General features: G+C 38.2%; 1 pseudogene; it reads right to left on the reverse strand.

Moving 5' to 3' along the window:
* Positions 1 to 89: 89 nt before the first annotated feature.
* On the reverse strand, positions 90 to 3,999 carry LOC118983629 (multifunctional protein ADE2-like; annotated as a pseudogene).
* Between the last annotated feature and the right edge of the window lie 18,874 nt (positions 4,000 to 22,873).

Raw genomic sequence — 22,873 nt, forward strand, 5'->3', positions numbered from 1 at the left:
CATGTCTGGGGAAGTGTAACAGTGGAGATGAACACTGATCGATGTATAAATCAATTGCATATGCAGTGTAATTAAAATTGTAATAAAAGCTACAGGATACTAAAAGTGATGTTACCACCTGACCTGGTCTCAAAAGTCAAAGAAGCTTTACTGACAATCTGCAAAAGACAAAATTATGGGAGAAAAACAGAACAGATCAGTGGTCACCAGTGCTGTGGGTGGGCAGCAGAATTTTCCACATGAGAAAACTTTTAGGGGGAGATGGAAATGTTTTGTATCTTATTGTGGTGGTGGTTTCATGACTACATGCATTTGCCAAACTCTTAAAACTGTACTCTAAAAATTGTGAGTTTTATTGTATGTGAGTTATTCTTAAATAAACATTACATAAGACCAAAATAACAACAACAACATCCTTGTAATCTGTGACCATGGTTTAAAAGACCCTGAGATTATGATCTAAAAGTGGCCATTTCTTAAGGACCCTCATCCTTTATGGTCACGAATGTATTCCTGAATTTAAATTATATCTATATATGAATTTACATACACACAGAGGTCAATGCCTGAATATTTGAGACTGGCTTTCATGAAGACATGTATTTATTTTTAAATTATTATAACTTCCCAAGTTTTCTCCCTCACCTCCTCTTTTTTCCCTGCCTGACACTGTGAGTCTCGCAGGAATACGTTAAGAAAACTCTTTCAGGAGAGAGACTTTCACCCTTGGTCTGATGAAGTGTTATCTCAACCAGTAGTAACCCAAATCCACCAAGGCCCAGTTATTTTTAGCCCACCCCCTTTTCCAAACAGACAGAAAGTGTTTACATGCCATGTGAGGGAAAGTCCAGGCTTTGCCCTCTCACCATTTTAACAGGAGGCACATGTGTTCAACAAGGCTCATACTATATTCCAGGCACTGTCTTAGGGGTTCTATAAATATAAACTCATTGAACCCCCTAATAAACCTAAGTAGATATCATCATTTTACAGATGAGGAAACTGAAGCACTGAGTTTTGATTTTCTCAAAATCATACAACTGGCAGGTTTGAGAGTTCTCTGTGTTCTCTGTTTGCATTGTTAATTTTGTTAATATTAGATGCTGTTGGAAACAATAATATTACAACTCAACAAAAATAGCTGTGCACATTTCAGGCACTGTGAAAGAGAGGGTGGTACCAGCTGTGTCCTGAAGGACCATTTGGCATTCCTCAAATAGAACTCTGTGGGATGGTCTCCGTCAAAGTCACAAGAAGCTGAATCTGGCAACCTTGGTGACCAAGGAAAAGGTCAAATTCACACCTTTTGGAGAAGGAAAAAAGAGACCCTGGCCAGTGATGGGAAATCTTAGAATCATTCCAACCTTCTGGGCTCCCAGTAAAACATTTTTGGAAATCTATCCCAGATGGAAAGTCATACTCTTCTGCAGAGGATATTAATTATAGTGTCTATTTTCATGCAAAGAATTAAATCAGAGCAAATACATATGTACATGTTAGAGCATCAGTGACAGATAAATCAATTAGCATGATGCTAAGACCCTAGATCACAGAAGCCTCATTCCTGGGTTCTAGTTCTATGATCATAAGTTCTACTCTTAAAACAAAGTTGCCATTTCCCTTGGCCAGGTGGCTCAGTTGGTTGGAGCCTTATCAAGTACACCAAAAGTCTGAGGGTTCAATTCCTAGTCAGGGCACATACCTAGGTTTCCAGTTCAGTCCCCAGTCAGGGTGTGTACAGGAAGCAACCAATTGATGTTTCTTGCTCACATCTCTCTCTCTTTTCCTCCCTCTCTCTCTCTTTCCCCCTTCCTGTCTCTCTAAAATTGACAGTAAAAAGTATATCTTTGGATGAGGATTAAAAAATAAATTTAAAAAACTCGCCATCTTGAAAACGTTACTGATGATAGGTGAGATTATGAAGGTAAATCTGTCTTGGGATTCCTTATTTGCAAGGAACAAAACCCACTCAAATAACAACCATACACACATACATCATATATAAATTTACAAAGGAAAAAAGGAAGAGCTGTATTTAGCATCAATGCACAGGGACATATTATGGAGTGAAAGAAACAGAAAATGTAATTCACATGCACAAAGTACTGCAAACAGTAGTAGAAAGCAAAACCAAGGTTTTTCTCTAGTCTCTCTCAAATTAGTTTCTTATCTCTGTTTCTGTCTGCATGTGGTTGTAATTCTGCATTCTTTCTGTCATACACACATTTTTTACTAATAAATGTTCTTTGTTTCTTCTGATTGACTTAAAAATCTTTTTATCTTGCTTGATTTTTTCTTCAGCTAAACAAAAAATTTATAGTTTTTCTCCTTTAAAAAAAAATTACCTCTCTGATTCTTTTGTCAGCCTGCTTCAAGGAAATCCATGTGTTCAGTATACTTGCTTGTAGTTTGGCCCTAACAAATGGCTGTTTAATCCAAGTATCTGAGCTCCAGACAGAGCTGACCCTCCTGGAGAAAGTATAGTTGAACAGCCAAGACCATTGGGTAGCCAAAGAGAAGACCACACATCCTGAGTTTCTCAGTCTGTACTGAAGAGAGAACAGCTCATAACTGGATATGCAATATTACCGGATATCGATGGCCCTAAACCATTACTTTTGCCTGCTGCTGCCACAAATACAGTAAGAATGTAGTACCCTTCATACTCAGCTTTAATCCTCAGAGTTTTGTCTGTCCTTTACGGAAAAGGTTACCCAGAGTTCACATGGATGCCAACATTTCCACAAGCCTTCTTTAATTTACACAGTGACTGAGATCAGAGGTTGAGCCCATCAATTCTACAACACTGCATCAACTTCCTGGTTTTAGAAGCAACTCTACTCTTCCTGCAACCCACTCCAAATTTTTCTTTACCATTTGAAGCCCTTCAGGACTTACATTCTTGAGGTCCCAAAATGACTATTAGTCTTTCTGTTGGCTTTGATCTGATGACCAAAGTCTTCAAGAATCATTATCAATAACATCAGCAGGAATAATTATTTTTTTTGTGGTGACATCAACACCAAATTCAATCTTCATATCAACCAGTGTACAGTCCTGGAGCAATCAGGATTTCTTTAGTATTTCAAAAATAGCCTGTGTGCACCCTGGCTGGGTTGGTTCAGTGGATTGAGCACTGGCCTGTGAACCAAAAGGTCCCCAGTTCAATTCTCAGTCACCGCATTCCTGAGTTAAGGGTCTGTAGTTGGGGGCAGGCAAGAGGCAAACAATCAATGTTTCTCTTGTATATCTTTTTTAAAGGTTTTATTTATTTATTTTTAGAGGGGGAGGGGAGGAGAGAGGGAGAGAAATATCAATGTATGGCTGCCTCTCATGAGTCCCCTGCTGGGAACTGGCCTGCAACCCAGGCATGTGCCCTGACTGGGAATCGAACCGCGATCGTGTGGTTCGCAGGCCCGTGCTCAATCCACTGAGCTACACCAGTCAGGGCTCTCTTGTATATCTTGTTTCTCCCTTCCTTCCTCTCTCTGTAAAACAAATAAATAAATAAAATATTTTTTAAAATAGCCTGCATTGCATGATTCATGATATCTCCTTCAGTTTGGCCTACAAGTTCAGAAAAGCAAAATTTTGCAGCAATGTGATGCTCCTCAGATCATTGTGCATCATTATTGGCACCACCTTTGAAAATATCACCACTTTAGGTGGTTAAAACTTGTATCCTTCATTAACACTAGGAAAGAACCAGTTGCTATTCTTCCATAAACCCATTCTTAGAATAATTTCACATTTAGGTACAATGAATGCTGTTTCCTCACATTTTCTGGTGAAAATAGTTTTCCTACCTGCTTCAATACAGCTGGTAATTTCATATGAAATTACAGCTTTTCCTTTGAATGATTTGTTCTGGCTGCATTTCCTGTTGTAACCTGGTCCTTGGACTGAAGGAGAACTTTTCCTGGGCTATCTAACAATGCATAGCCTTCTTTTATTTTATCCTCATAGCTTTTTACAAATGTTCAGTACCTCTGCTGTCATGATTATTTTCAGTAGACTAGGAACTTCTCTCTGTCATTTCTATCTCTGTCTCTACACCTCTTTTTTATCTCACTTAATCAGTTCTTTCCACTTCTTGGCACAAGAGCAAACACAAAGTCTCCATTGCTGACTTTACTTCTCTCTTTAAATGCTCAACAGGCACAATGTAGCTCTCAGAAGCCCAAATTCAATCCCAAGGACAAGGAATCTGATTGGCTGAAATTGAGTAGGGATTACACCTTATCTAATTGTCTGTGGTCAAGGTGGCAAGTAACATGCCCAATCAGCAAGGACCATGGGAATTACCGCCACAAAGTATGCAGATATGTTCACAGAGAAATGATTAACAGAGAAAATTATAAAAATTTCTGGTACAAAATTCATAACTTGGACTAGAAGGATAGTTATTTGCTTCTCAAGTATAGGTTCAGCAATAGTGTCATGACAGAATAATCTCATTTGTTACTCCAAGTGAAATCTTTTTATTATTGTCACTGGATAAAAAGAGCTAACCTAAGCCTCCCTGTGAAGTTTTCCTGTGATTAAATATAGTGAAGATATTCCTATACAAGAGCTGTGAGCACCCTTGAAATTTGGTGTGCATGACAAAAATATACCCAGTCCTAGTACCTTTAATTTTCTTTATTTTAACATCTAAAAATGGGTCCAAATAAGAAATTGGGATTTTTGCTTTAAGTAGTCCTTTATAAGAAAGGAGGAAAGGGCTGAAAGAAAACCAATAAGAATCCAGCTCATCAGCTAACTTTAACGTTGGCAGAGCTGACGAAAGCTCATGGGGGAACAGCCCAGGGACCAGGGCAGACAGTGACCCAGAGAATTCAGACCTGAAAGATATATTGTGCCATTCTCCATTCCTCTAATTTCAATCTAGGATATGCAGATCCATATTTCTCATTGATACCTTGATAGAGTATGATTTTTAAATTATCAAATTGTGGAGGTGGCAGGGTATAAAGCAGGAACTCAGCACAGTTTCCACTTCAGCACACTTAAGGAACACCATATATTTCTGCTACAAGCTTTCAATACTTAACTCACATTCTGAATCTAAGAACAATGAATACAAGATTTTTCATATTCATCTGGTGACAAAACATGAATATACTAGTTTACCATAAGAAATATCATTAAATACTATCATAATAACTTTAAATAGTGTCAGGAGAGTACTAGATTTATTGGAGTGATCATTTTATAAGTTATACCAATGTCTAATTACTGTGTTGTATACCTACAACTAATATAATATTGTATGTCAACTATATCTGAAAAAATTTAAAAACATTTAAAAAATGAAGTAGGTCTATATACATGTCTCATATCCATTCTAATTTGTCTAATATACACAAATTATAACCATTTTTATTAACATTGCTCCTAATAAATATCTACTACACTCAAGAATTGCCATATGGTCTTTTACAAAATTAAATAAACAACTTTACAATTGCTATTATTATCTCTGTCTTACAAAAGAGAACACAATTTGGAGAAGGCAAATAACTTACTTAGTCACATAGCAATAAATGGCAGCTATAACCCAGAATTCCACCCCATGCCTATTTCATACCACAGTCTGGCTTTTCTTTCAGTGATGACACAGGTAGATGTAAAACTCCCAAAAGACAGCTTCTTCATTATTTAAGATTTTTATCTTAGTACAATTAGTCTCCAAAATAAGGAGAAAGAAGACAAGGAAAAGGAGAAGAGAGCAGGAGAGGAAAAAGCAGCAGCATTTCATATGTCCAACATCCCCCCCCCAAAAAAAATCAACAGTTTTTCTTTTGAGGGAAGGCGATACAATTTTTAAACCTGTGTGTCCTATAGCCATGGTTTTTCTTAAAGAGAGTGAAAATGGCAGCAAAGGGGGCCAGGGAAGAAGGGGGAGGTGGGCAGTGGAGCCATTAGATGGGGACTGGCATCTGCTCGGGGAAGTGGCAGAAATGCTGATGGAGGTCAGAACCCTAAGCTTTACCCAGCTCAGCCCCTTGTGTGGTCCCCATGGGGTCCCAAATTCTTCCTTACTCTGTAAAAATGGTCACTGCCACCAGATATTCCCTAACCTCCCATTCCAATATAGTTTTGTGTAAACCAAGATTTTTTTCAAGATTTTTAAAAAGAAAATTATAACAAGACACCAGTGAGCATATGAACAAATTTTAATNGTGGAGCCATTAGATGGGGACTGACGTGTGCTGGGGGAAGTGGCAGAAATACTGATGGAGGTCAGAACCCTAAGCTTTACCCAGCTCAGCTCCTTGTGTGGTCCCCATGGGGTCCCAAATTCTTCCTTACTCTGTAAAAATGGTCACTGCCACCAGATATTCCCTAACCTCCCATTCCAATATAGTTTTGTGTAAACCAAGATTTTTTTCAAGATTTTTAAAAAGAAAATTATAACAAGACACCAGTGAGCATATGAACAAATTTTAATTATTTCAAAACCTGTCTCTTCTACTCCTCTTTGCTATCTTTTGACTTTGGCTGTTTATGGCATCATCAGAAGGGGTCCTAGAGGATAAAAGAGAAAGAAAGAGAGAAGGAGGAGGAGGAGAGGAAGAAGAAGGAGGAGGAGGAGGAGGAGGGAGAGTAAGAGGAGGAAGAGAAGGAGAGCTGATAACTTCTCAATGCTCTTTAGATTAAAATCATGAAGGTGTGCTCAGTTGTCAGAGTTCCACACAGTTCTGGGTGATTTTCTGGCAGTTCTAGGTGTTTTTCATTTTTAAGTTAGCTTTTCATTTTTAGTATTCTTTCTCATGGTTGTGCAATGAGGTCAAGCATGTCCTCCTATGCCATGCCTCTATCTTGACCTGAAGACCCCACACACATGAAGCCACAAAACAATGAAGCAGGTTGCCACCCCAGCCCCAGTGACTACCCAAGGCTCTGTCCCATACTATTTAACAGGTGTGCTAAAACAGGGAATCAAAGCAGCTCTACCTAGTACACAGACACAGGGAGGCTGCCAAAATGAGGAGACAAAGAAATATTGACCAAATGAAGGAACAGAACAGAACACCAGAAAAACTGAAGTGGAGATAGCCAACTGATCATATGCAGAATTAAAAACACTGGTGGTCAGAATGCCCAAAGATCTTGTTGAATACAGTAAAAGCATATGGGAAGAAATTAAGGCTATACTAAGGGAAATAAAGAAAAATACACAGGAAACCAACACTGAAGGGAAGGAAACTGGAATTCAAATCAATGGTGTTGAATGTAAGGAATAAATAAACATTCAACCAGAACAAAATGAAGAAATAAGAGTTCAAAGAAAAAAACCACACACACACACACACACACAAAGGGAGAGAGTTTAAGACCCTGGGACATCTCCAAAAGGGTCAACATACAAATCATAGGGTTGCCAGAAAGAGAAGAGGAAGAGCAAGAATTCAAAAAAAATAATGAAAGAAAACATCCCTACTTTGGCAAAGGAAAGAGACGTACAATTCCAGGAAGCACAAGGAGTCCCAAACAAGTTGGACTCTCAGAGGATCAAACCAAAACACATCATAATTAAAATGCCAAATGTTAAAGATAAATAGAAATTCTTAAAAGCAGCAAGAGAAAGGCAGAGAGTTACCTACAAGGGAGTTCACATAAGACCATCAGCTGATTTCTCAAAGGAAACTTTGCAGGCAAGAAGAGATTGTCAAGAAGTATACAAAGTGACAAAAAGTAAGGACCTACAACCTAGATTACTCTATCCAGCAAAGCTATTATTTAGAATGAAAGGGCAGATAAAATGCTTCCTACATAGGTAAAGCTAAAGGATTTCATCATCACCAAGCCCTTATTATATAAAATATTAAAAGGTTTTATTTAAGAAAAAAGAAGGTCAAAACTATGAACACTAGAAGGGAAAGAGATTACAGAGAAGTAAATGGAAGTCATACTAACCTCCTCCCAAGAGCAATCTGGAATTATAACTATAATGTGGAGAAATCACCTGGAACAAAGCAATAGCAAGAGAGAAGCCTTATAACCTCAAACAGGGAGAAGAATCAGTTTCAGCACAACCTGTCTGGTAAGATGCATGGTAGAGACCTGAGAGGGCTGGCTAGGTGCCCACAGGCAGCCATTCCAGAGGGATAATTAAGCAGCTGGTTGGATCCCCTGAGAAGAATGAGGTCTAAACTTTAAACTAGCCTAGAGCACCACAGCCCCAAAAGTACACAGCCTAGAGCACCACAGCCCCAAAAGTACACAGATGAAAAACAGCAGTGAAAAGTGTCAGTGTTGTTATTTGCCAGAGTTGGCTGGAGGTGCAAAGGGCCATTTCAAGGGCCAATGCACAAATTTTCATTTGTAGCCATATACCCAGGGCTCTGGCAAAGATGGGGGAAGAGCAGGCTGGAGATGCCTGAGGAGAGACCGGAGACAGAAACTTTGGGGATAGACCTGAGTGAGTAGATGCTGGGTTCTCAGTGCTGAGCAATCTCCCGTATGGCATCATCCATCCTTCTCAGGCACATCACTCCCCTCCAAGCAGTAGCTGCCTGAGAGGAAACAATAGCCTCAACTCCAGGAGGGGCTCTGCCCTAGCTCTGAGGTGCTTAAACATGACTGCTGAGTGCAGGGTAACTAGATTAACAACTGAAGGACACAGCCACGAAGAGTAGATTCCTGGAAGTCTCCAAATGGCTGCCTAAGGTCAGATGAGGTCAACATCGACGTCACAGATGGCAGATTCAGACAGAAAAAAACAATGATAAATACTAGAAGCTACCAGATGAGATCCACTGAGGTCTTCTCCATGATTTGTGATATTTTCTTTCCTGCATAGCTTTTAAACATTTATTTCTTGTCCAGCAAGTTTGTGCATATTAAGTCACTAGACTCTGTACTAAGTTTCTTTCAATTCACATATTTGGCCCCTCCTTTCTCTTACCTCATTTTACCTTCTTCTTTCCTCTCATTATGTTCATTTTGAATTTTGTTTTCTCTCTTGCTACAACTAGTTTCCATTCCACACTCTTACTATTTCACCCCCACCCAGACACACAAAACCAATTTGTTAGTCAATGGTCATCTCATATTCTTTTCCCCCCACTCTTAAAATACCCATATTCTCTCTCTACCTTTAGCAATCCTTGACCATTGGTTCTGGGTATGGTAGTTATTACTGCCATTTTTTCAATTTTATCTATAGATCACTAATTTTCTATTTCAAATATGATATATTAGTGGTCCCCTCTTCTATTCTTTTTTTTCAACTGAAAGTTTTAATTTTGCCCTGTCTGAGCCTCTTTTTTCTTTTTTCTTCTTCTACTTATCTTTCATCTTGTCCTTTTATTTTTCTTTATTCTCCTTTTTATTCTTTTTTCTTTTTCCTTTTATCTCAAATTTTAATTTTTCCCTGTCTTAGCCTGGTTATTCTTCCTCACTTTTAGTATTCCCTCTCTATCACTTCAAAATCACTTCCTATTCCCCTAGACATCTCTTAAGCTTTTATTTGTTTCTATTTTCTTTCTTATTCCCATGCCACCTATATTAATTTTAGCTCATTTGTTGTTAATAATGTTATGATGAATCTTTCTCTCCAATTTGGCTCCTATATTTTTATTATTTATTTAGCTTTTTTCCTTTTTTTCTCTCACTTTATTTTATTTTAATTTCTGTTTAAACTAATACTATACACTTCCCTTCATATATTCCATCCCACATACTTCATTCCGTTTTTATTCATGATGTAAATTTTACTTTTTTAACTTTGCTCCAACTTTCAACTCTTAGTAGTGCTCCTCATTCTACCCTCAAAATCACTTTTTTTCAGTAGGTCATCTCATATTTGAGCTCCTTTCTTATAATAGTCTTAATCTCTTTACACCCTTATTAATACTGGTTCATTTGCTATTGATAGATTGCGGGGGGCGGGTATTTTTGCAGGTGTGGGTTTATTTCCTGGGCTTTGTGATTTTGATCTCACAGTACCTGCACAACAGCACAAAAGAGGTGATGGGCGGAGTGACCCTCAGTCAACCAGCCAGAGGGTAGAACCCACCAAAGAAAGAGCCAACTACAATCAAAATGCAAATACATGCAGAGAACCAACATAAATGTCATAGAGGGCATCCCAAAAGCAAGGAGATCAAGGAGACTGCCCCACTGAACCTCACAGTCCCCCTAACACAGAAGTTCACACCACAAAGTCAGGAAGTCAAAATAGATTAATTTAAGAAGCAGAAACAAACAAAAAGAATCTCACAATAATGGGATAACAATGAAACAACCCTCAATCAAAAGTAAAGAAGGAATCCACAGAAAGAGGGCTAAATGAAATAGACACAAGCCAACTATCAGATATTGACTTCAAAACAATGATTATAAGGAAGCTCAATGAGCTCAATGCAAATCACCAAAAACTACAGAGAAATTATGAGTAACTTACTGAAAACTATATCAGCATGAAAAATGACATAGAAACAATCAACAAAGGCCAAGAGGAAATGAAGAATACAATTCCTGAATTGAAGAACACAGTAAAAGGGATAAAAAGCAGGCTAGACCAAGCAGAGGATTGAATCAGTGAGCTGGAGGACAAAACAGAAAAAATCTCCCAGAAAGAGCAAGAAAAGGAAAAAAAAGACTCAAAAAGAATGAAGAGGGGTTAAGGGAATTTCAGCACAACAAGAAACATAATAATGAATGTATAATAGGGATACCAGAGAAGAACAGGAGCAAGGAATAGAAAATCTGTTTGAAAATGTAATGATGAAAAACATTGATAATTTAATTAGAGGAAAAATCACACAAGCCCAGGAAGCACAAAGGGTCTCAATCAAGAGAAACCCAAAAAGGCGCACTCCAAAACACATCAGAATTAAAATGGCAAAATTTAAAGACTAACAGAGAATCTTAAGGGTGGCAAGGGAGAATAAGAAGTAGTATACAAAGGAGCCATCATACACCTAGCAGCTGACTTCTCAATAGAAACAGTACAAGCCAGAAGGGAATGGCAAGATATATTACAAGTAATGAAAAATAAAGGCCTGCAACCAAAACTCCTCTCCCAGAAAGGCTCTCAATTAAAATGGAAGGTAAAATAAAGACCCTCCCAAACAAAGAAGGCTAAAACAATACACCTCCACCAAACCAGCACTGCAAGATGTGCTAAAGAAGCAGCTTTAAGAAGAGGCAGAAAAAAGGGGAGAAAAGGGGAGAGAAACACAGATGCAAAGAAAGTAAACTGGCAATGAATGAGTACCTATCAATAATAACCTTAAATATAAATGGATTAAAGGCTCCAATCAAAAGACATAGGGTACCTGAATGGTTAAGAAAACATGACCTACACGTATGCTGGCTACAAGAGACCCAACTCAGAACAAAAGACCTACACAGGCTAAAAGCAAAGGATTAAAAAAAATATTCCAAGCAAATGGACAGGAAAAAAAGCCAGGGTAGCAATACTCATATCAGACAAAATTGACTTCAAAACAAGGGCCATAATAAGAGAACCAGAAGGACACTTCATAATACTCAAGGGAAAAAAACATAAACATTATAAATATATATATACCCAACATAGGAGGACCCAAATATATAAGGAAAATCTTGAAGGACTTCAAGAAAGCTATCAACAGCCACACAATTATAGTTGGGGATTTTAACAACCCACTGTCAAAATGGACAGATCTTCCAAACAAAATATCAACAAAGATATTGTGGCATTGAACAATGTCCTAAAACAAATGAACTTAACTGATATATAGAGAGTGTTTGATCCCAGGGAAGCAAAAATACACATTCTTTTCCAATTACATGGAACATTTTCAAAGAGAGACCACATGATAGGACATGAAACAAGCCTCAACAAATTCAAGAAAACTGAAATCATATCAAACATTTTCTCCAACCACAAGGGCTTAAAACTAGAAATCAACATAAAGGAAAAATCAAAAACTATTTAAACTGATAAAGATCAATAGCATGCTATTAAACAATGAATACATCAATAATGAAATCAAAGAAGAAATAAAAAATATCTGGAAACAAATTAAAATGAACACACAGCAGTCCAAAACTTATGGGACACAGTGACAGCAGTCCTGAAAGAGAAGTTCATAGCAATACAGGTCTACCTAAAAGAGATAGAAACATTTTAAATAAATGACCTAACCCTACGCCTACCAGAACTGGAAGAACAACGAACAATACCCAGAGCAAGTAGAAGGAAGGCAATAATCAAGGTCAGAGAAGAATTAAATGACATAAAGATAAAAAGAACAATTCAAATGATCAATAAATCTAAGAGATGGCTCTTTGAAAAGATAAAATCAACAATCCTCTAGTGAGATTGAAGAAGAAAAAATGGAGAGGACCAAAATAATACATCAGAAACAAAAGAGGAGAAGTCACAACTGATACCACAGAAATATAAAGAATTGTAAGAAATTACTACAAAAAAAACTATATGGCAAGAAATTTGAAAAACTGGGTGAAATGGGCAAATTTCTAGAAATATATAAACTTACAACACTGAATGGTGAAGAAGCAGAAAGCCAGAACAGACTGATAACAGCTGATGAAATTGAAGCAGTAATCAGAAAACTCCCAGCACACAAAAATCCTGGATCAGATGGTTTCACAGGAGAATTTTACAAAGCATTTAAGGGAGAGCTAACACCTATCCTTCTCAGATTATTAAAAAAAAAAATCCAAGAACAGGGAGGACTACCAAACTCTTTTTATGAGGCCAGCATCATCCTAATCCCAAAACCAGACAAAGACACAACAAAGAAAGATAATTACAGGCCAACATCACTGATGAACATACATACTAAAATCCTCAGCAAAATACTGGCAAACCACATCCAGCAATACATCAAAAAGATCATACACTATGATCAAGTGGGATTCATCTTGGGGATGCAAGGATGGTACATTAGTTGCAAATAAATAAACATAATACATCACATAAACAAAACAAAAGGCAAAAATCACATGATCATATTGATAGATGCTGAGAAAGCTCTTGATAGGGTACAGCACTCATTTATGATAAAAATAATCAGCAAAGTGAGAGTAGAGAGAATATACCTCAACATATTTAAAGGCCATATATGACAAAACCTATAGCCAACATCATATCAATGAACAAAAACTAAAAGCTTTTCCACTAAGATCAGGAGGAAGACAAGGATTTCTGCTTTCACCACTTCAATTCAACATAGTATTGGAAGTTTTAGGCAAAGTGATCAGACAGAAAAAGGAAATAAAAGGCATCCAAATTGGAAAGGAGGAGTTAAAAACGTCATTGTTTGCAGATGACATGATAGTGTACAGAGAAAATCCTATAGACTGCACCAAAAAACTACTCCACCTAATAAGTAAATTTGGCAAACCAGCAAGATACAAAGTCAATACTCAGAAATTGAAGGCACTTTTGTACACCAACAACAAAATATCAGAAACAGAAAGCAGAAAAAAAAATCTATTTGCTATANAGTGAGAGTAGAGAGAATATACCTCAACATACTTAAAGGCCATATATGATAAAACCTATAGCCAACATCATATCAATGAGCAAAAACTAAAAGCTTTTCCACTAAGATCAGGAGGAAGACAAGGATTTCTGCTTTCACCACTTCAATTCAACATAGTACTGGAAGTTTTAGGCAAAGTGATCAGACAGAAAAAGGAAATAAAAGGCATCCAAATTGGAAAGGAGGAGTTAAAAACGTCATTGTTTGCAGATGACATGATAGTGTACAGAGAAAATCCTATAGACTGCACCAAAAAACTACTCCACCTAATAAGTAAATTTGGCAAACCAGCAAGATACAAAGTCAATACTCAGAAATTGAAGGCACTTTTGTACACCAACAACAAAAATATCAGAAACAAAAAGCAGAAATAAATTCTATTTGCTATATATTCTCTTGTTGCCACAGCAACAAGAAAAATAAAGCAGTTAGGAATAAACCTGATGAAGGATGTAAAAGACCTGTACTCAGGAAACTACACAATACTAAAGAAAGAAATTAAGGAATACACAAAGAAATAAAGTATATACCAGGCTCATGGGTTGGAAGGTAAACATAATCAAAATGTCCACACTACCCAAAGCAATTTATAGATTCAGTATAATCCCTAGTAAAATACCAATGACATATTTCACAGATGTAGAACAAGCATTTCAAAAATGTGTATGGAACCCTAAACGACCCCAATAGCAGCAGCAATTTTGAAAAAGAAGAACAAAGTAGGCAGGGTCATAATACCTGATATCAAACTGTATTTCAAGGCCACTGTAATCGAAACAGCCTGGTAATGGCATAAGAACAGACCCATAGATCAACAGAAGAGAATAGAGAGCTCAGAAATAAACCCAAGTCTCTATGGTCAATTAACATTCAACAAAGGGGGCAGAAACATAAAATGCAATAAAAATAGCCTCTTCAACAAATGGTGTTGGGAGATCTTGACAGTTACATGGAAAAAGATGAAACTCAACCACCAACTTACATTATTTACAAAATTAAACTCAAGGTGGATAAAAGACTTAAATATAAGTCACAATACCATAAAATCCCAAAAGAGAACATAGGCAGGAAAATCTCAGATAGTCCATGCATCAATATTTTCACCAATACATCCCTTTGACAGCAAGGGACATAAAGAAAGAAATAAACAAATGGGACTTCATCAAAATAAAAAGCTTCTGCATGGATATAGAAAATATCAGCAAATGAAAAGGGAGCCAACCATATGGGAAAATATACTTTCCAATGATATCTCAGACTCGGATTTGATCTCCAAAATATGTAAAGAACTCACACAATTCCACACCAGGAAGACAAACAATCCAATTAAAAAATGGGCAAAGACTCTGAACAGACACTTTTCTAAGAAGGACATATAGAGATTCCAGAGACATATGAAAAATTGCTCAGCATCACTAGTCGTCAGAGAGATGCAAATTAAAACCACAATGAGATACCCCTCCACAATGGTGAGAATTAACATCCTAGACAAATCAATAAACAGTAAGTGCTGGTGAGGTTGTGGAGAAAGGGGAACCCTAGTACACTGTTGATGGGAATGCAGATTATTGCAGCCACTATGGGAAACCAAATGGAATTTCCTCAAAAAACCAAAAATGGAACTGCCTTTTGACCTGGCATTTTCACTGCTGGGATTATACCCTAGGAATCCTGAAACATCAACTCAGAAGGCCCTCTGCACCCCAGTGTTCATAGCAGCACTTATAATAGCCAAGTGCAGGAAGCAACCTAGGTGCCCATCAGTCAGTGAGTGGGTCAAAAACTATGGTACATTTATGCAATGGAATATTATGCAGCAGAAAGAAAGAAGTAGCTTCCACTCTTCACCACAGCATGTATGAAACTAGAGAGCATTATGCTAAGTGAAGTAAGCCAGGTGGTAAAAAACAAATACCTTATGATCTCATCTCTAAGTGGAACCTTATCAACAAAACAAACAAGCATGCAAAATATAACCAGAGACATTGAAATAAAGCACAAACTGACAGTAACCAGAGTGGTGGGGGGAGGGGGATAACAGGGGAAAGATGGAAAAGGGTCATCAAAAGACATGTATAAAGGACCCATGGACAAAGCTAAAGGAGGGAAAGATTGAGGGTAGGAGGTGGTGTTGGGTGGGGTGGGGGAAAATAGTGGTGGAAAATGGAGACAAATGTACTTAGATAACAATAAAAATACTATAAACATTAAAATCACAAAACAACTGTCAATAACCAAACCAAAAATAAAATCAAACTAAGCAAACAACTGGGACAGGAATAGAATCAAAACTATGGAGATCATGTGAAGGGTTATCAGCTGGGTTGGGATTGGGGGCAATGGGGGAAAGATACAGGGATTTAGAAACATAATGGAGAGGTACGATATAGACAGGAGGTGTTAAGGACAGTATAGGAAATGAAGAAGCCAAAGAACGTACATGCATGACCCCAGGACATGAACTAAAGGGGAGAGAACTACTAGAGGGAAGGGATCTACAGGGTTGCAGGGAGCAAAGGGGTAAAATTTGAGACAACTGTAATACCATAATCAATAAAATATACTTAAAATATGAAAATATACTTTATTTGTTTTGAAAGTGCCACATAAGTCACATAATGTATGTGGCTGTTTACTGGCCTGTAAGTAACATTTTTTAAAACAACAGCCTGCCTGTCTTGTGTAGTATCTTACCACCTAGAACAGCACCCAGAATATATTAAATGCTCATTGAATACTGAATAAACAAATAAGGAAATGAATGAGCCCTTTCCCAATATAAGAGGTAGAAAAGGAAACATGAAGATATTTGTTTGAGTGCAGGTCAATGTCAAGCTGAGAAAAGAAAACATAATGTGTTCCAATAGTGGTAGATGAGTAAGCCGGGTCTAATTACAAAGACTGTGCTAGTTTTAAAAAATTGATGAGAAAGATTTAAAATTAGTTGAAGATTGCATTCACTCAAGTTTAGCTCAGAACCAGCAAATAAGCAGTACAAAAATATTCTCAAGATCAAAGACACAGAGAGTGAAGCATCCTCATTGTTTAGGGGTCAATGAAGCTCACATAGAGTGGACAAACCATCAGGACAGAGGAGCCCAGAGCCTGGAAGCCCCCACCAGCTATGATTATCTGAGGCACAGCCACATGGACATTCCTTCTATATCTTATTAATTTGGGTACCTCAGCCAGTCCAGCCATTTTTTAAAGCACATTTGTACTAATAAGAAAAAGCCATTTCAAAATTCAATGATTTGTCTTTATATTCAAAGTAACTTCCCTAGCCTCATCTGCTTTTCATCCCAGTTTCTTGTCCTTTTTTACTTACACCTCAAACAGATTTGCAGCCCATAGCAGGACAGGTTAATCCTTGGAAATCTTTGGACCTTTCACTGGAGAGAGACTGAGGCTTCAGGGTCAGGATGAGGGCTTATTTGACGGTAAAGCTGCTGCATCTCTAAGGGCTTGTATATGCTTGGAACTGGCTGCCTTTTCAAAATCTCTTTTTGAAGGATAGAAAGCTGTAGGTACTGGGGGCCGCTGAAAGGCTTAATGAAAATCAATAGTGAAATTAAAAGTAGAAAATGAAGAGCCACAAAGAAGTTTCTAAAGGATCTTCAATTTCTCAGAACAGTTTTGATTCCACCTGAAAAGCATGTGTGGAATAGCAAAGATACTAAATTGCAGAGTGATGTGGTAACTCGTGACTCATGAGCTGTCTGTATGAGATTTTCTATCACCCACACCCTTCTCTGAAATCTGAAAGGGAGAAGTGAAGAATGAGAATCTCTCCTAACTTCTGGGATGACCATGGAGGAAGGAACGGGGGTTTCTTGACTCTTGGAACACTTTGAAATTAACTTAGAGGCAGGTGACTGGGCTGAGAGAAGTGGGAAACTTTGGTTTGTGTCCTGAGGCTACACACAAAATCAATCTGATTATTATATTGTCTTAGATTTTCATTGAAACTGTTCTGGGCCAATGTGAGGCTGATGCCAAAGCCCCAAAAGATGTCATCATAGAAATCCGTTGTTCCTAGAGCATCTCATAAATAGAACTGAGATTCTATTTATGTCTGTGTGCTTGGAGGTGCTGATGTGTACACTCACTGGCATGTCCACAGTAGATCTTCACAAATAGCATCTATCTTCTTTGGTCTGTGCTCTTGCCTACAAGTTATACATTCGACCCTGTAGTAGGTGATGCTGATGCCAGTGCCCAGCCTGTATTTTCTGAGCACATCTGCATTCACTTGTAACTTCAGGAGACTATTTCCAGTGCACTGACAACTTCCTGCCTCATGTACACATATCACTCTTCTCCACAGCTCCTGGAGCTTGATTTATAGCAGGCAGAGGAAGCCATAGCATGCAAAAGAGTTAAACCTCAGGAGCAACTTTCAACCACTGGGGGAAAGAAGTCAATGACTAAACCCTCAAGCCTCTGCAACCTGTGATTATGAGGCAAGTCTATCACAGCTCTTAGAAGGTCCCCAGTATAATTGAGCTCTAGTTATCCACAGTGGTAATCAACTCACATACCTTTAATGCTTTTTCTCCTCTTCTTAATTTATTTTCCCAATTTTTTCACTTTTATTTTCTAGGATTGCCTTCCTGTAAGTTTCTTTTACCTAAGTCCTTGTTTGTATACAAGGACTTGTATACAAGGACTTGTATATACATATATACAAGTCCATATATGTATACGTATATGTATATGTATATGTATGTCTATGTATATGTCTATATCTATCTATATCATCTATACCTATACCTATATCATCTTTATCTATATATGACTTCAAGAGATGTATGTATAGTGGAATTCTCAGAGTTTTTAGTTTGTGACTATCTAAGTTTGGGTTCCCAATAATACACACTCTAAGATAAGAATCAGAATATAATTGTTTNTATATACATATATACAAGTCCATATATGTATACATATATATATATATATATATGTATATGTATGTCTATGTATATGTCTATATCTATCTATATCTATCTATATCATCTATACCTATACCTATATCATCTTTATCTATATATGACTTCAAGAGATGTATGTATAGTGGAATTCTCAGAGTTTTTAGTTTGTGACTATCTAAGTTTGGGTTCCCAATAATACACACTCTAAGATAAGAATCAGAATATAATTGTTTGGGAGGTGATTTCAGAGAACTCCACTAGAGGAAGTGAGAATAATCATGAGCAGGTTGACCCCTGTGGGCAGCAGGGGCTTGGTTCCACACGTGAGCTCTGGAAGATAGAGAACATGCCTCGGAGTGTCCCAACCAATAGGCAAGAAAGGTGTAGAATTTTCTCTCCACTAGTATCCATCATTGCTTGAAGTCTGCTTTCAAGGGCATTGACTCTCAGATGCTTCCAGTTTGCCCTGCAAGCCACCATGTTTACTCCCTGGGCCAAGAGGAAAAGAAAACAAATTAAAAAACAAGAACCTAGGGCAAGGGATACAAGTGCTGACAGTCCACAGAGTGTACAGAGTATATGAACAGGACATGGACAGGGTCAGCTTCAGAATGGTCATGTGGTTTGTGAGGTTCTGAGAGGGAGATAAAGTTTGAGCTTTTTCCAAATATATTTGACATTTTTATAGAGCATCCAGAAGGACTAATAAGGTCCATATAGCATATTTGGAGGATTCCTTGTACAGGTAAGTGGTCAACAAACCTTGTCTATAGAGGGCTAGATAACAAATATTTTTGCTTTTGCAGGCCATATGGAACAGCTCAGCTTTGTTGTTGTATCATGAACACAGCTATATACAATATGTGAATGAATAGCTATGGCTATGTTGCAATAAAACCTTATTTACAGAGTCAGGCAGTGGGCCTGTGAGCTGTAGTTTGCTGACCCTTGGTCTAGATCATTCCTACAGTTCCATCTAGCTCTAGGATTGTAGGATATTTGGAGTTGTCCTATAGAGCACACAAACCTCTGCTTGACTGATCTTAGCAAAGCTTTTACTCCCTTCTCCTCACATGAATAGATGGTAAATGTTTTTCAAATCAATGTACCTCGTCTCTCTGGAACCCATCCCAACCGCCCCTCTACAACAGCCTCTTCATCCTATTTTTCCCACAGTCTCTCTGTGCAGAAAAGCAACTGACCTTATATTTAATTGTTTTGCTAGGGAAATAAAAATAGTGTTGCCCTGAGGCTGCCTGATGCCAAGAATTTTCCATGTCACAAGAGGAGAAAAATAATAGCAGCTCAAAATAAACAAGTCTTACCCACACATAATCAGGGGCCTAGAGAGGTGTGAGGATTGGGGAACCAGGAGAGGAATCAGGTGCCAAGATCACACTCCAGCTCCTTTACTTCTGCACTTGAAGACATTAGGAAAACAATTTCTCTTCCTGGCGTGTCTATGTACCCTGCTTTTATCAACCACCTGCAGAATGCTAGCCATTCATTACTTTGTTCAATAAACACCGAGGGAATGACTACTTTGTGCCAGACACTGTGCTATACAGGACTGGCTAAATAATTTATGGGGCCCTGTGCAAAATGTAAATGCAATACTCCTTCTTCAACAACTACTAAGAATTTCAAAATGGTGACAATGAAGTATTAAACTAAGTATGGATCCTTCTAAGTGCTGTACAATTGCATGTTACACACTAATTCTAGCCTTGGTGCTTGATGTTTATGTTTTATATATGTATATATAATATTACAAAAAGGACTCTAATTCTTGCCCTAGAGAAGATTACTTCTGAGAAAGGGGAGATGTGCATAATAAAACATAAATCAGTGTTTCACCCTATCTTTTCAATTCCTTTACTGCTTTTGTCCACATCAGATCCCTTTGAGTGCCCACATTCAACAGCTGGCACCTATATTCATTCCTTTGTTAGCATCTGACCTCAGGCCACCAGAGTCTCTCTGCAAGCTCAGATAAGTGACAGTCTTCACCAATGAATGACTTGGGTGGGGGTCCATCCAGTTGGTTCATTGACTCTGCTGAGGTCAAGCCTGAGGCCAGATGTGCACTGATCCCAGATCTTCCCCACAGCATCAAGTCATACTCTAGCTTGGCTCCTTTTCCTTCCTATAATAGTTCTCACCTTCCTACCAGTTCTTCATGAGAATACTCCCTACTGGATCACCATGACACAAATTTTCATTTCAAGGTCTGCTTTGAGGGAACCCAACCTAAGACACATACATATAAATTTGGAGGGATAAGTTCAAAATGAGAAGTACCATGTTAGAGATACTAAGATAATTCTAGGCACACTGAGAAATAAGGAAAAGTGCTTTCAGCTAGAGGGCAGTGAGAGGCACTGGTGAGAGAAATCTTGGATGAGTTGGCATTCATGTTGGGTTTTGATTAACGAATATTATTTCAAAAAGTTAGGATGAATTATGAAAGTAGTAGGCAATATTGTGCCTGTTGTTTGTTTATGCCTTCAGGTCTTCTCTGAACTCTTGTCTACCCTGATCTGTGTCCAGGAGGGCTGACTTGTATGGACTGGATTAACAAGCAAAATTGCCTCTTGTTTCTGATTTGGATTAGGTCAATGAGCCTATAGATGATGGGAGTGTGGAAAAGCATGAACCAAATGGCCTTCACCATAGGGCTACTCTTTCTGTATCTACTCTTTCTGTAACTGTTCAACTTCTTTCCCCTTAACATCCAGAGGTGGTAGTGCATAGCCACAGGTAATGTACCATCTCATGTTGGTTTTCCTAAATCCTACACACAATGGCATAAGCAGGGTTTGTTTAATGCTTCTCAGCTACCTAGTTTGAGTGTACAATTTGGACTGCACTGGGACACTGACTAACAGATGTGAAGGGCATAAAAATGCTAGTAAAAAAAAAAGAGCTCAACCAAAGCTAGAAACTGCTACAAGAATTGTGAGCAGAGAACGCATGAAGAGCATCGTAGAAATTAAACCACAAAGGTTGATTACAAACAAAATATGAACAGTCTTGACCAGTTAAGCCTAAGGAGTGGGGCTTTGAGCCACAGTGTGTCAGAACAAAGCTGTGATGGGATGAGAAGGGTATAAGGTGGGGGGGAGGCACTGACCTCACAAAAGTGAGAAGGAGACAGACTGAAGATAAACTGGGGAATGGATGAAGGACTCTGAGGCTACTGTTGTAATCTAGTCAGAGCCAGATCAACATGCAGACCAGCTGGATGGAGGTGCTATTGGAAATGCAATGAGAGATATAGAAAGCCATCTATATAAGACCGTCACCTTGAAGCCTTGGTTTATGCTGTTCCTACTGCCTGGTACAACTTTCCTTCCTCATGTGGCTAATTTCTTCTTAACTCTATGGCTATTTTAAACATTATTTCTCCTAGGAAGCCTTTCCTGGACCTCTTTTCAGGATTGTCTGAGGTCCCATAGCTAGTATACTCCTGAGACACCTTGAACCTACCTATTTAGAACTAGTCACACTGCACTGTAACTATTTATTTAGTTTCCCAACCACTCCTTTGCATCACAAACTTCATGAAAGCAGATACCATATCTGTCTTGCTCATCATTGTCTCTAGAGCCCAGCCTACTGCCCTAGCATCAGATGAGTATATAATGAATGGATGGACGGGTAGAATTAGTGGCCTCTGAATGTTGCTGTTAGGAAAGTACCTTGATCCTGACCTCTAGAATCTATGTGGCAAAAATCATTCACTCATCCTCCTGTGATATTTCTCAGGTTCTTTTTCAGTTGGATGGGTAGAATTAGTGGCCTCTGAATGTTGCTGTTAGGAAAGTACCTTGATCCTGACCTCTAAAATCTATGTGGCAAAAATCATTCACTCATCCTCCTGTGATATTTCTCAGGTTCTTTTTCAGTTCTACAGTGAAGTTTCAGAAGTTCCCTTTCAGAGAGTAATTGAGTCACACTTCTAATGATAACATTGGTATATGAGCTGCTTGTGTTCTTGGCACACACACACACACACACATGCACACACACACACAAAGATACTGACAGGAAGGTGCATTCACAAAAAAAGAAAAATTATGAGAAGTAGTTTTACAAGGTAAACATCATTAGAAAGAAGAAATGATCAAGCTAAAATAAATGTTTTTTTGTTGAAACTTACTCTATATTGCAAATCTTGAAGAACTTGACTGGATAGTTTGCTGGTGGCAGCATGCAATTCATTCCTCTCTGCTGCTGACTTCTGGCACACACATTATAAGATAGATGTAACTGTGGTTTGGCAGCCCTCTTCTACACACTGGGAGAAGCTGAGACAGGTCTCTTCCCAGAGAGACACCTGGTTTGGGGAAACCAATTCTAGTGCACACTAGCTCATTGTAGATGCTGTTGTTCAGTTGAATCCCTTTTATACCAGCTAACACACCCAAA

The sequence above is a fragment of the Sturnira hondurensis genome, unplaced genomic scaffold, assembly GCF_014824575.4.
Source record: "Sturnira hondurensis isolate 20B ecotype Veracruz unplaced genomic scaffold, ASM1482457v3 Scaffold0002840, whole genome shotgun sequence".
Classification (NCBI taxonomy): Eukaryota; Metazoa; Chordata; class Mammalia; order Chiroptera; family Phyllostomidae; genus Sturnira; species Sturnira hondurensis.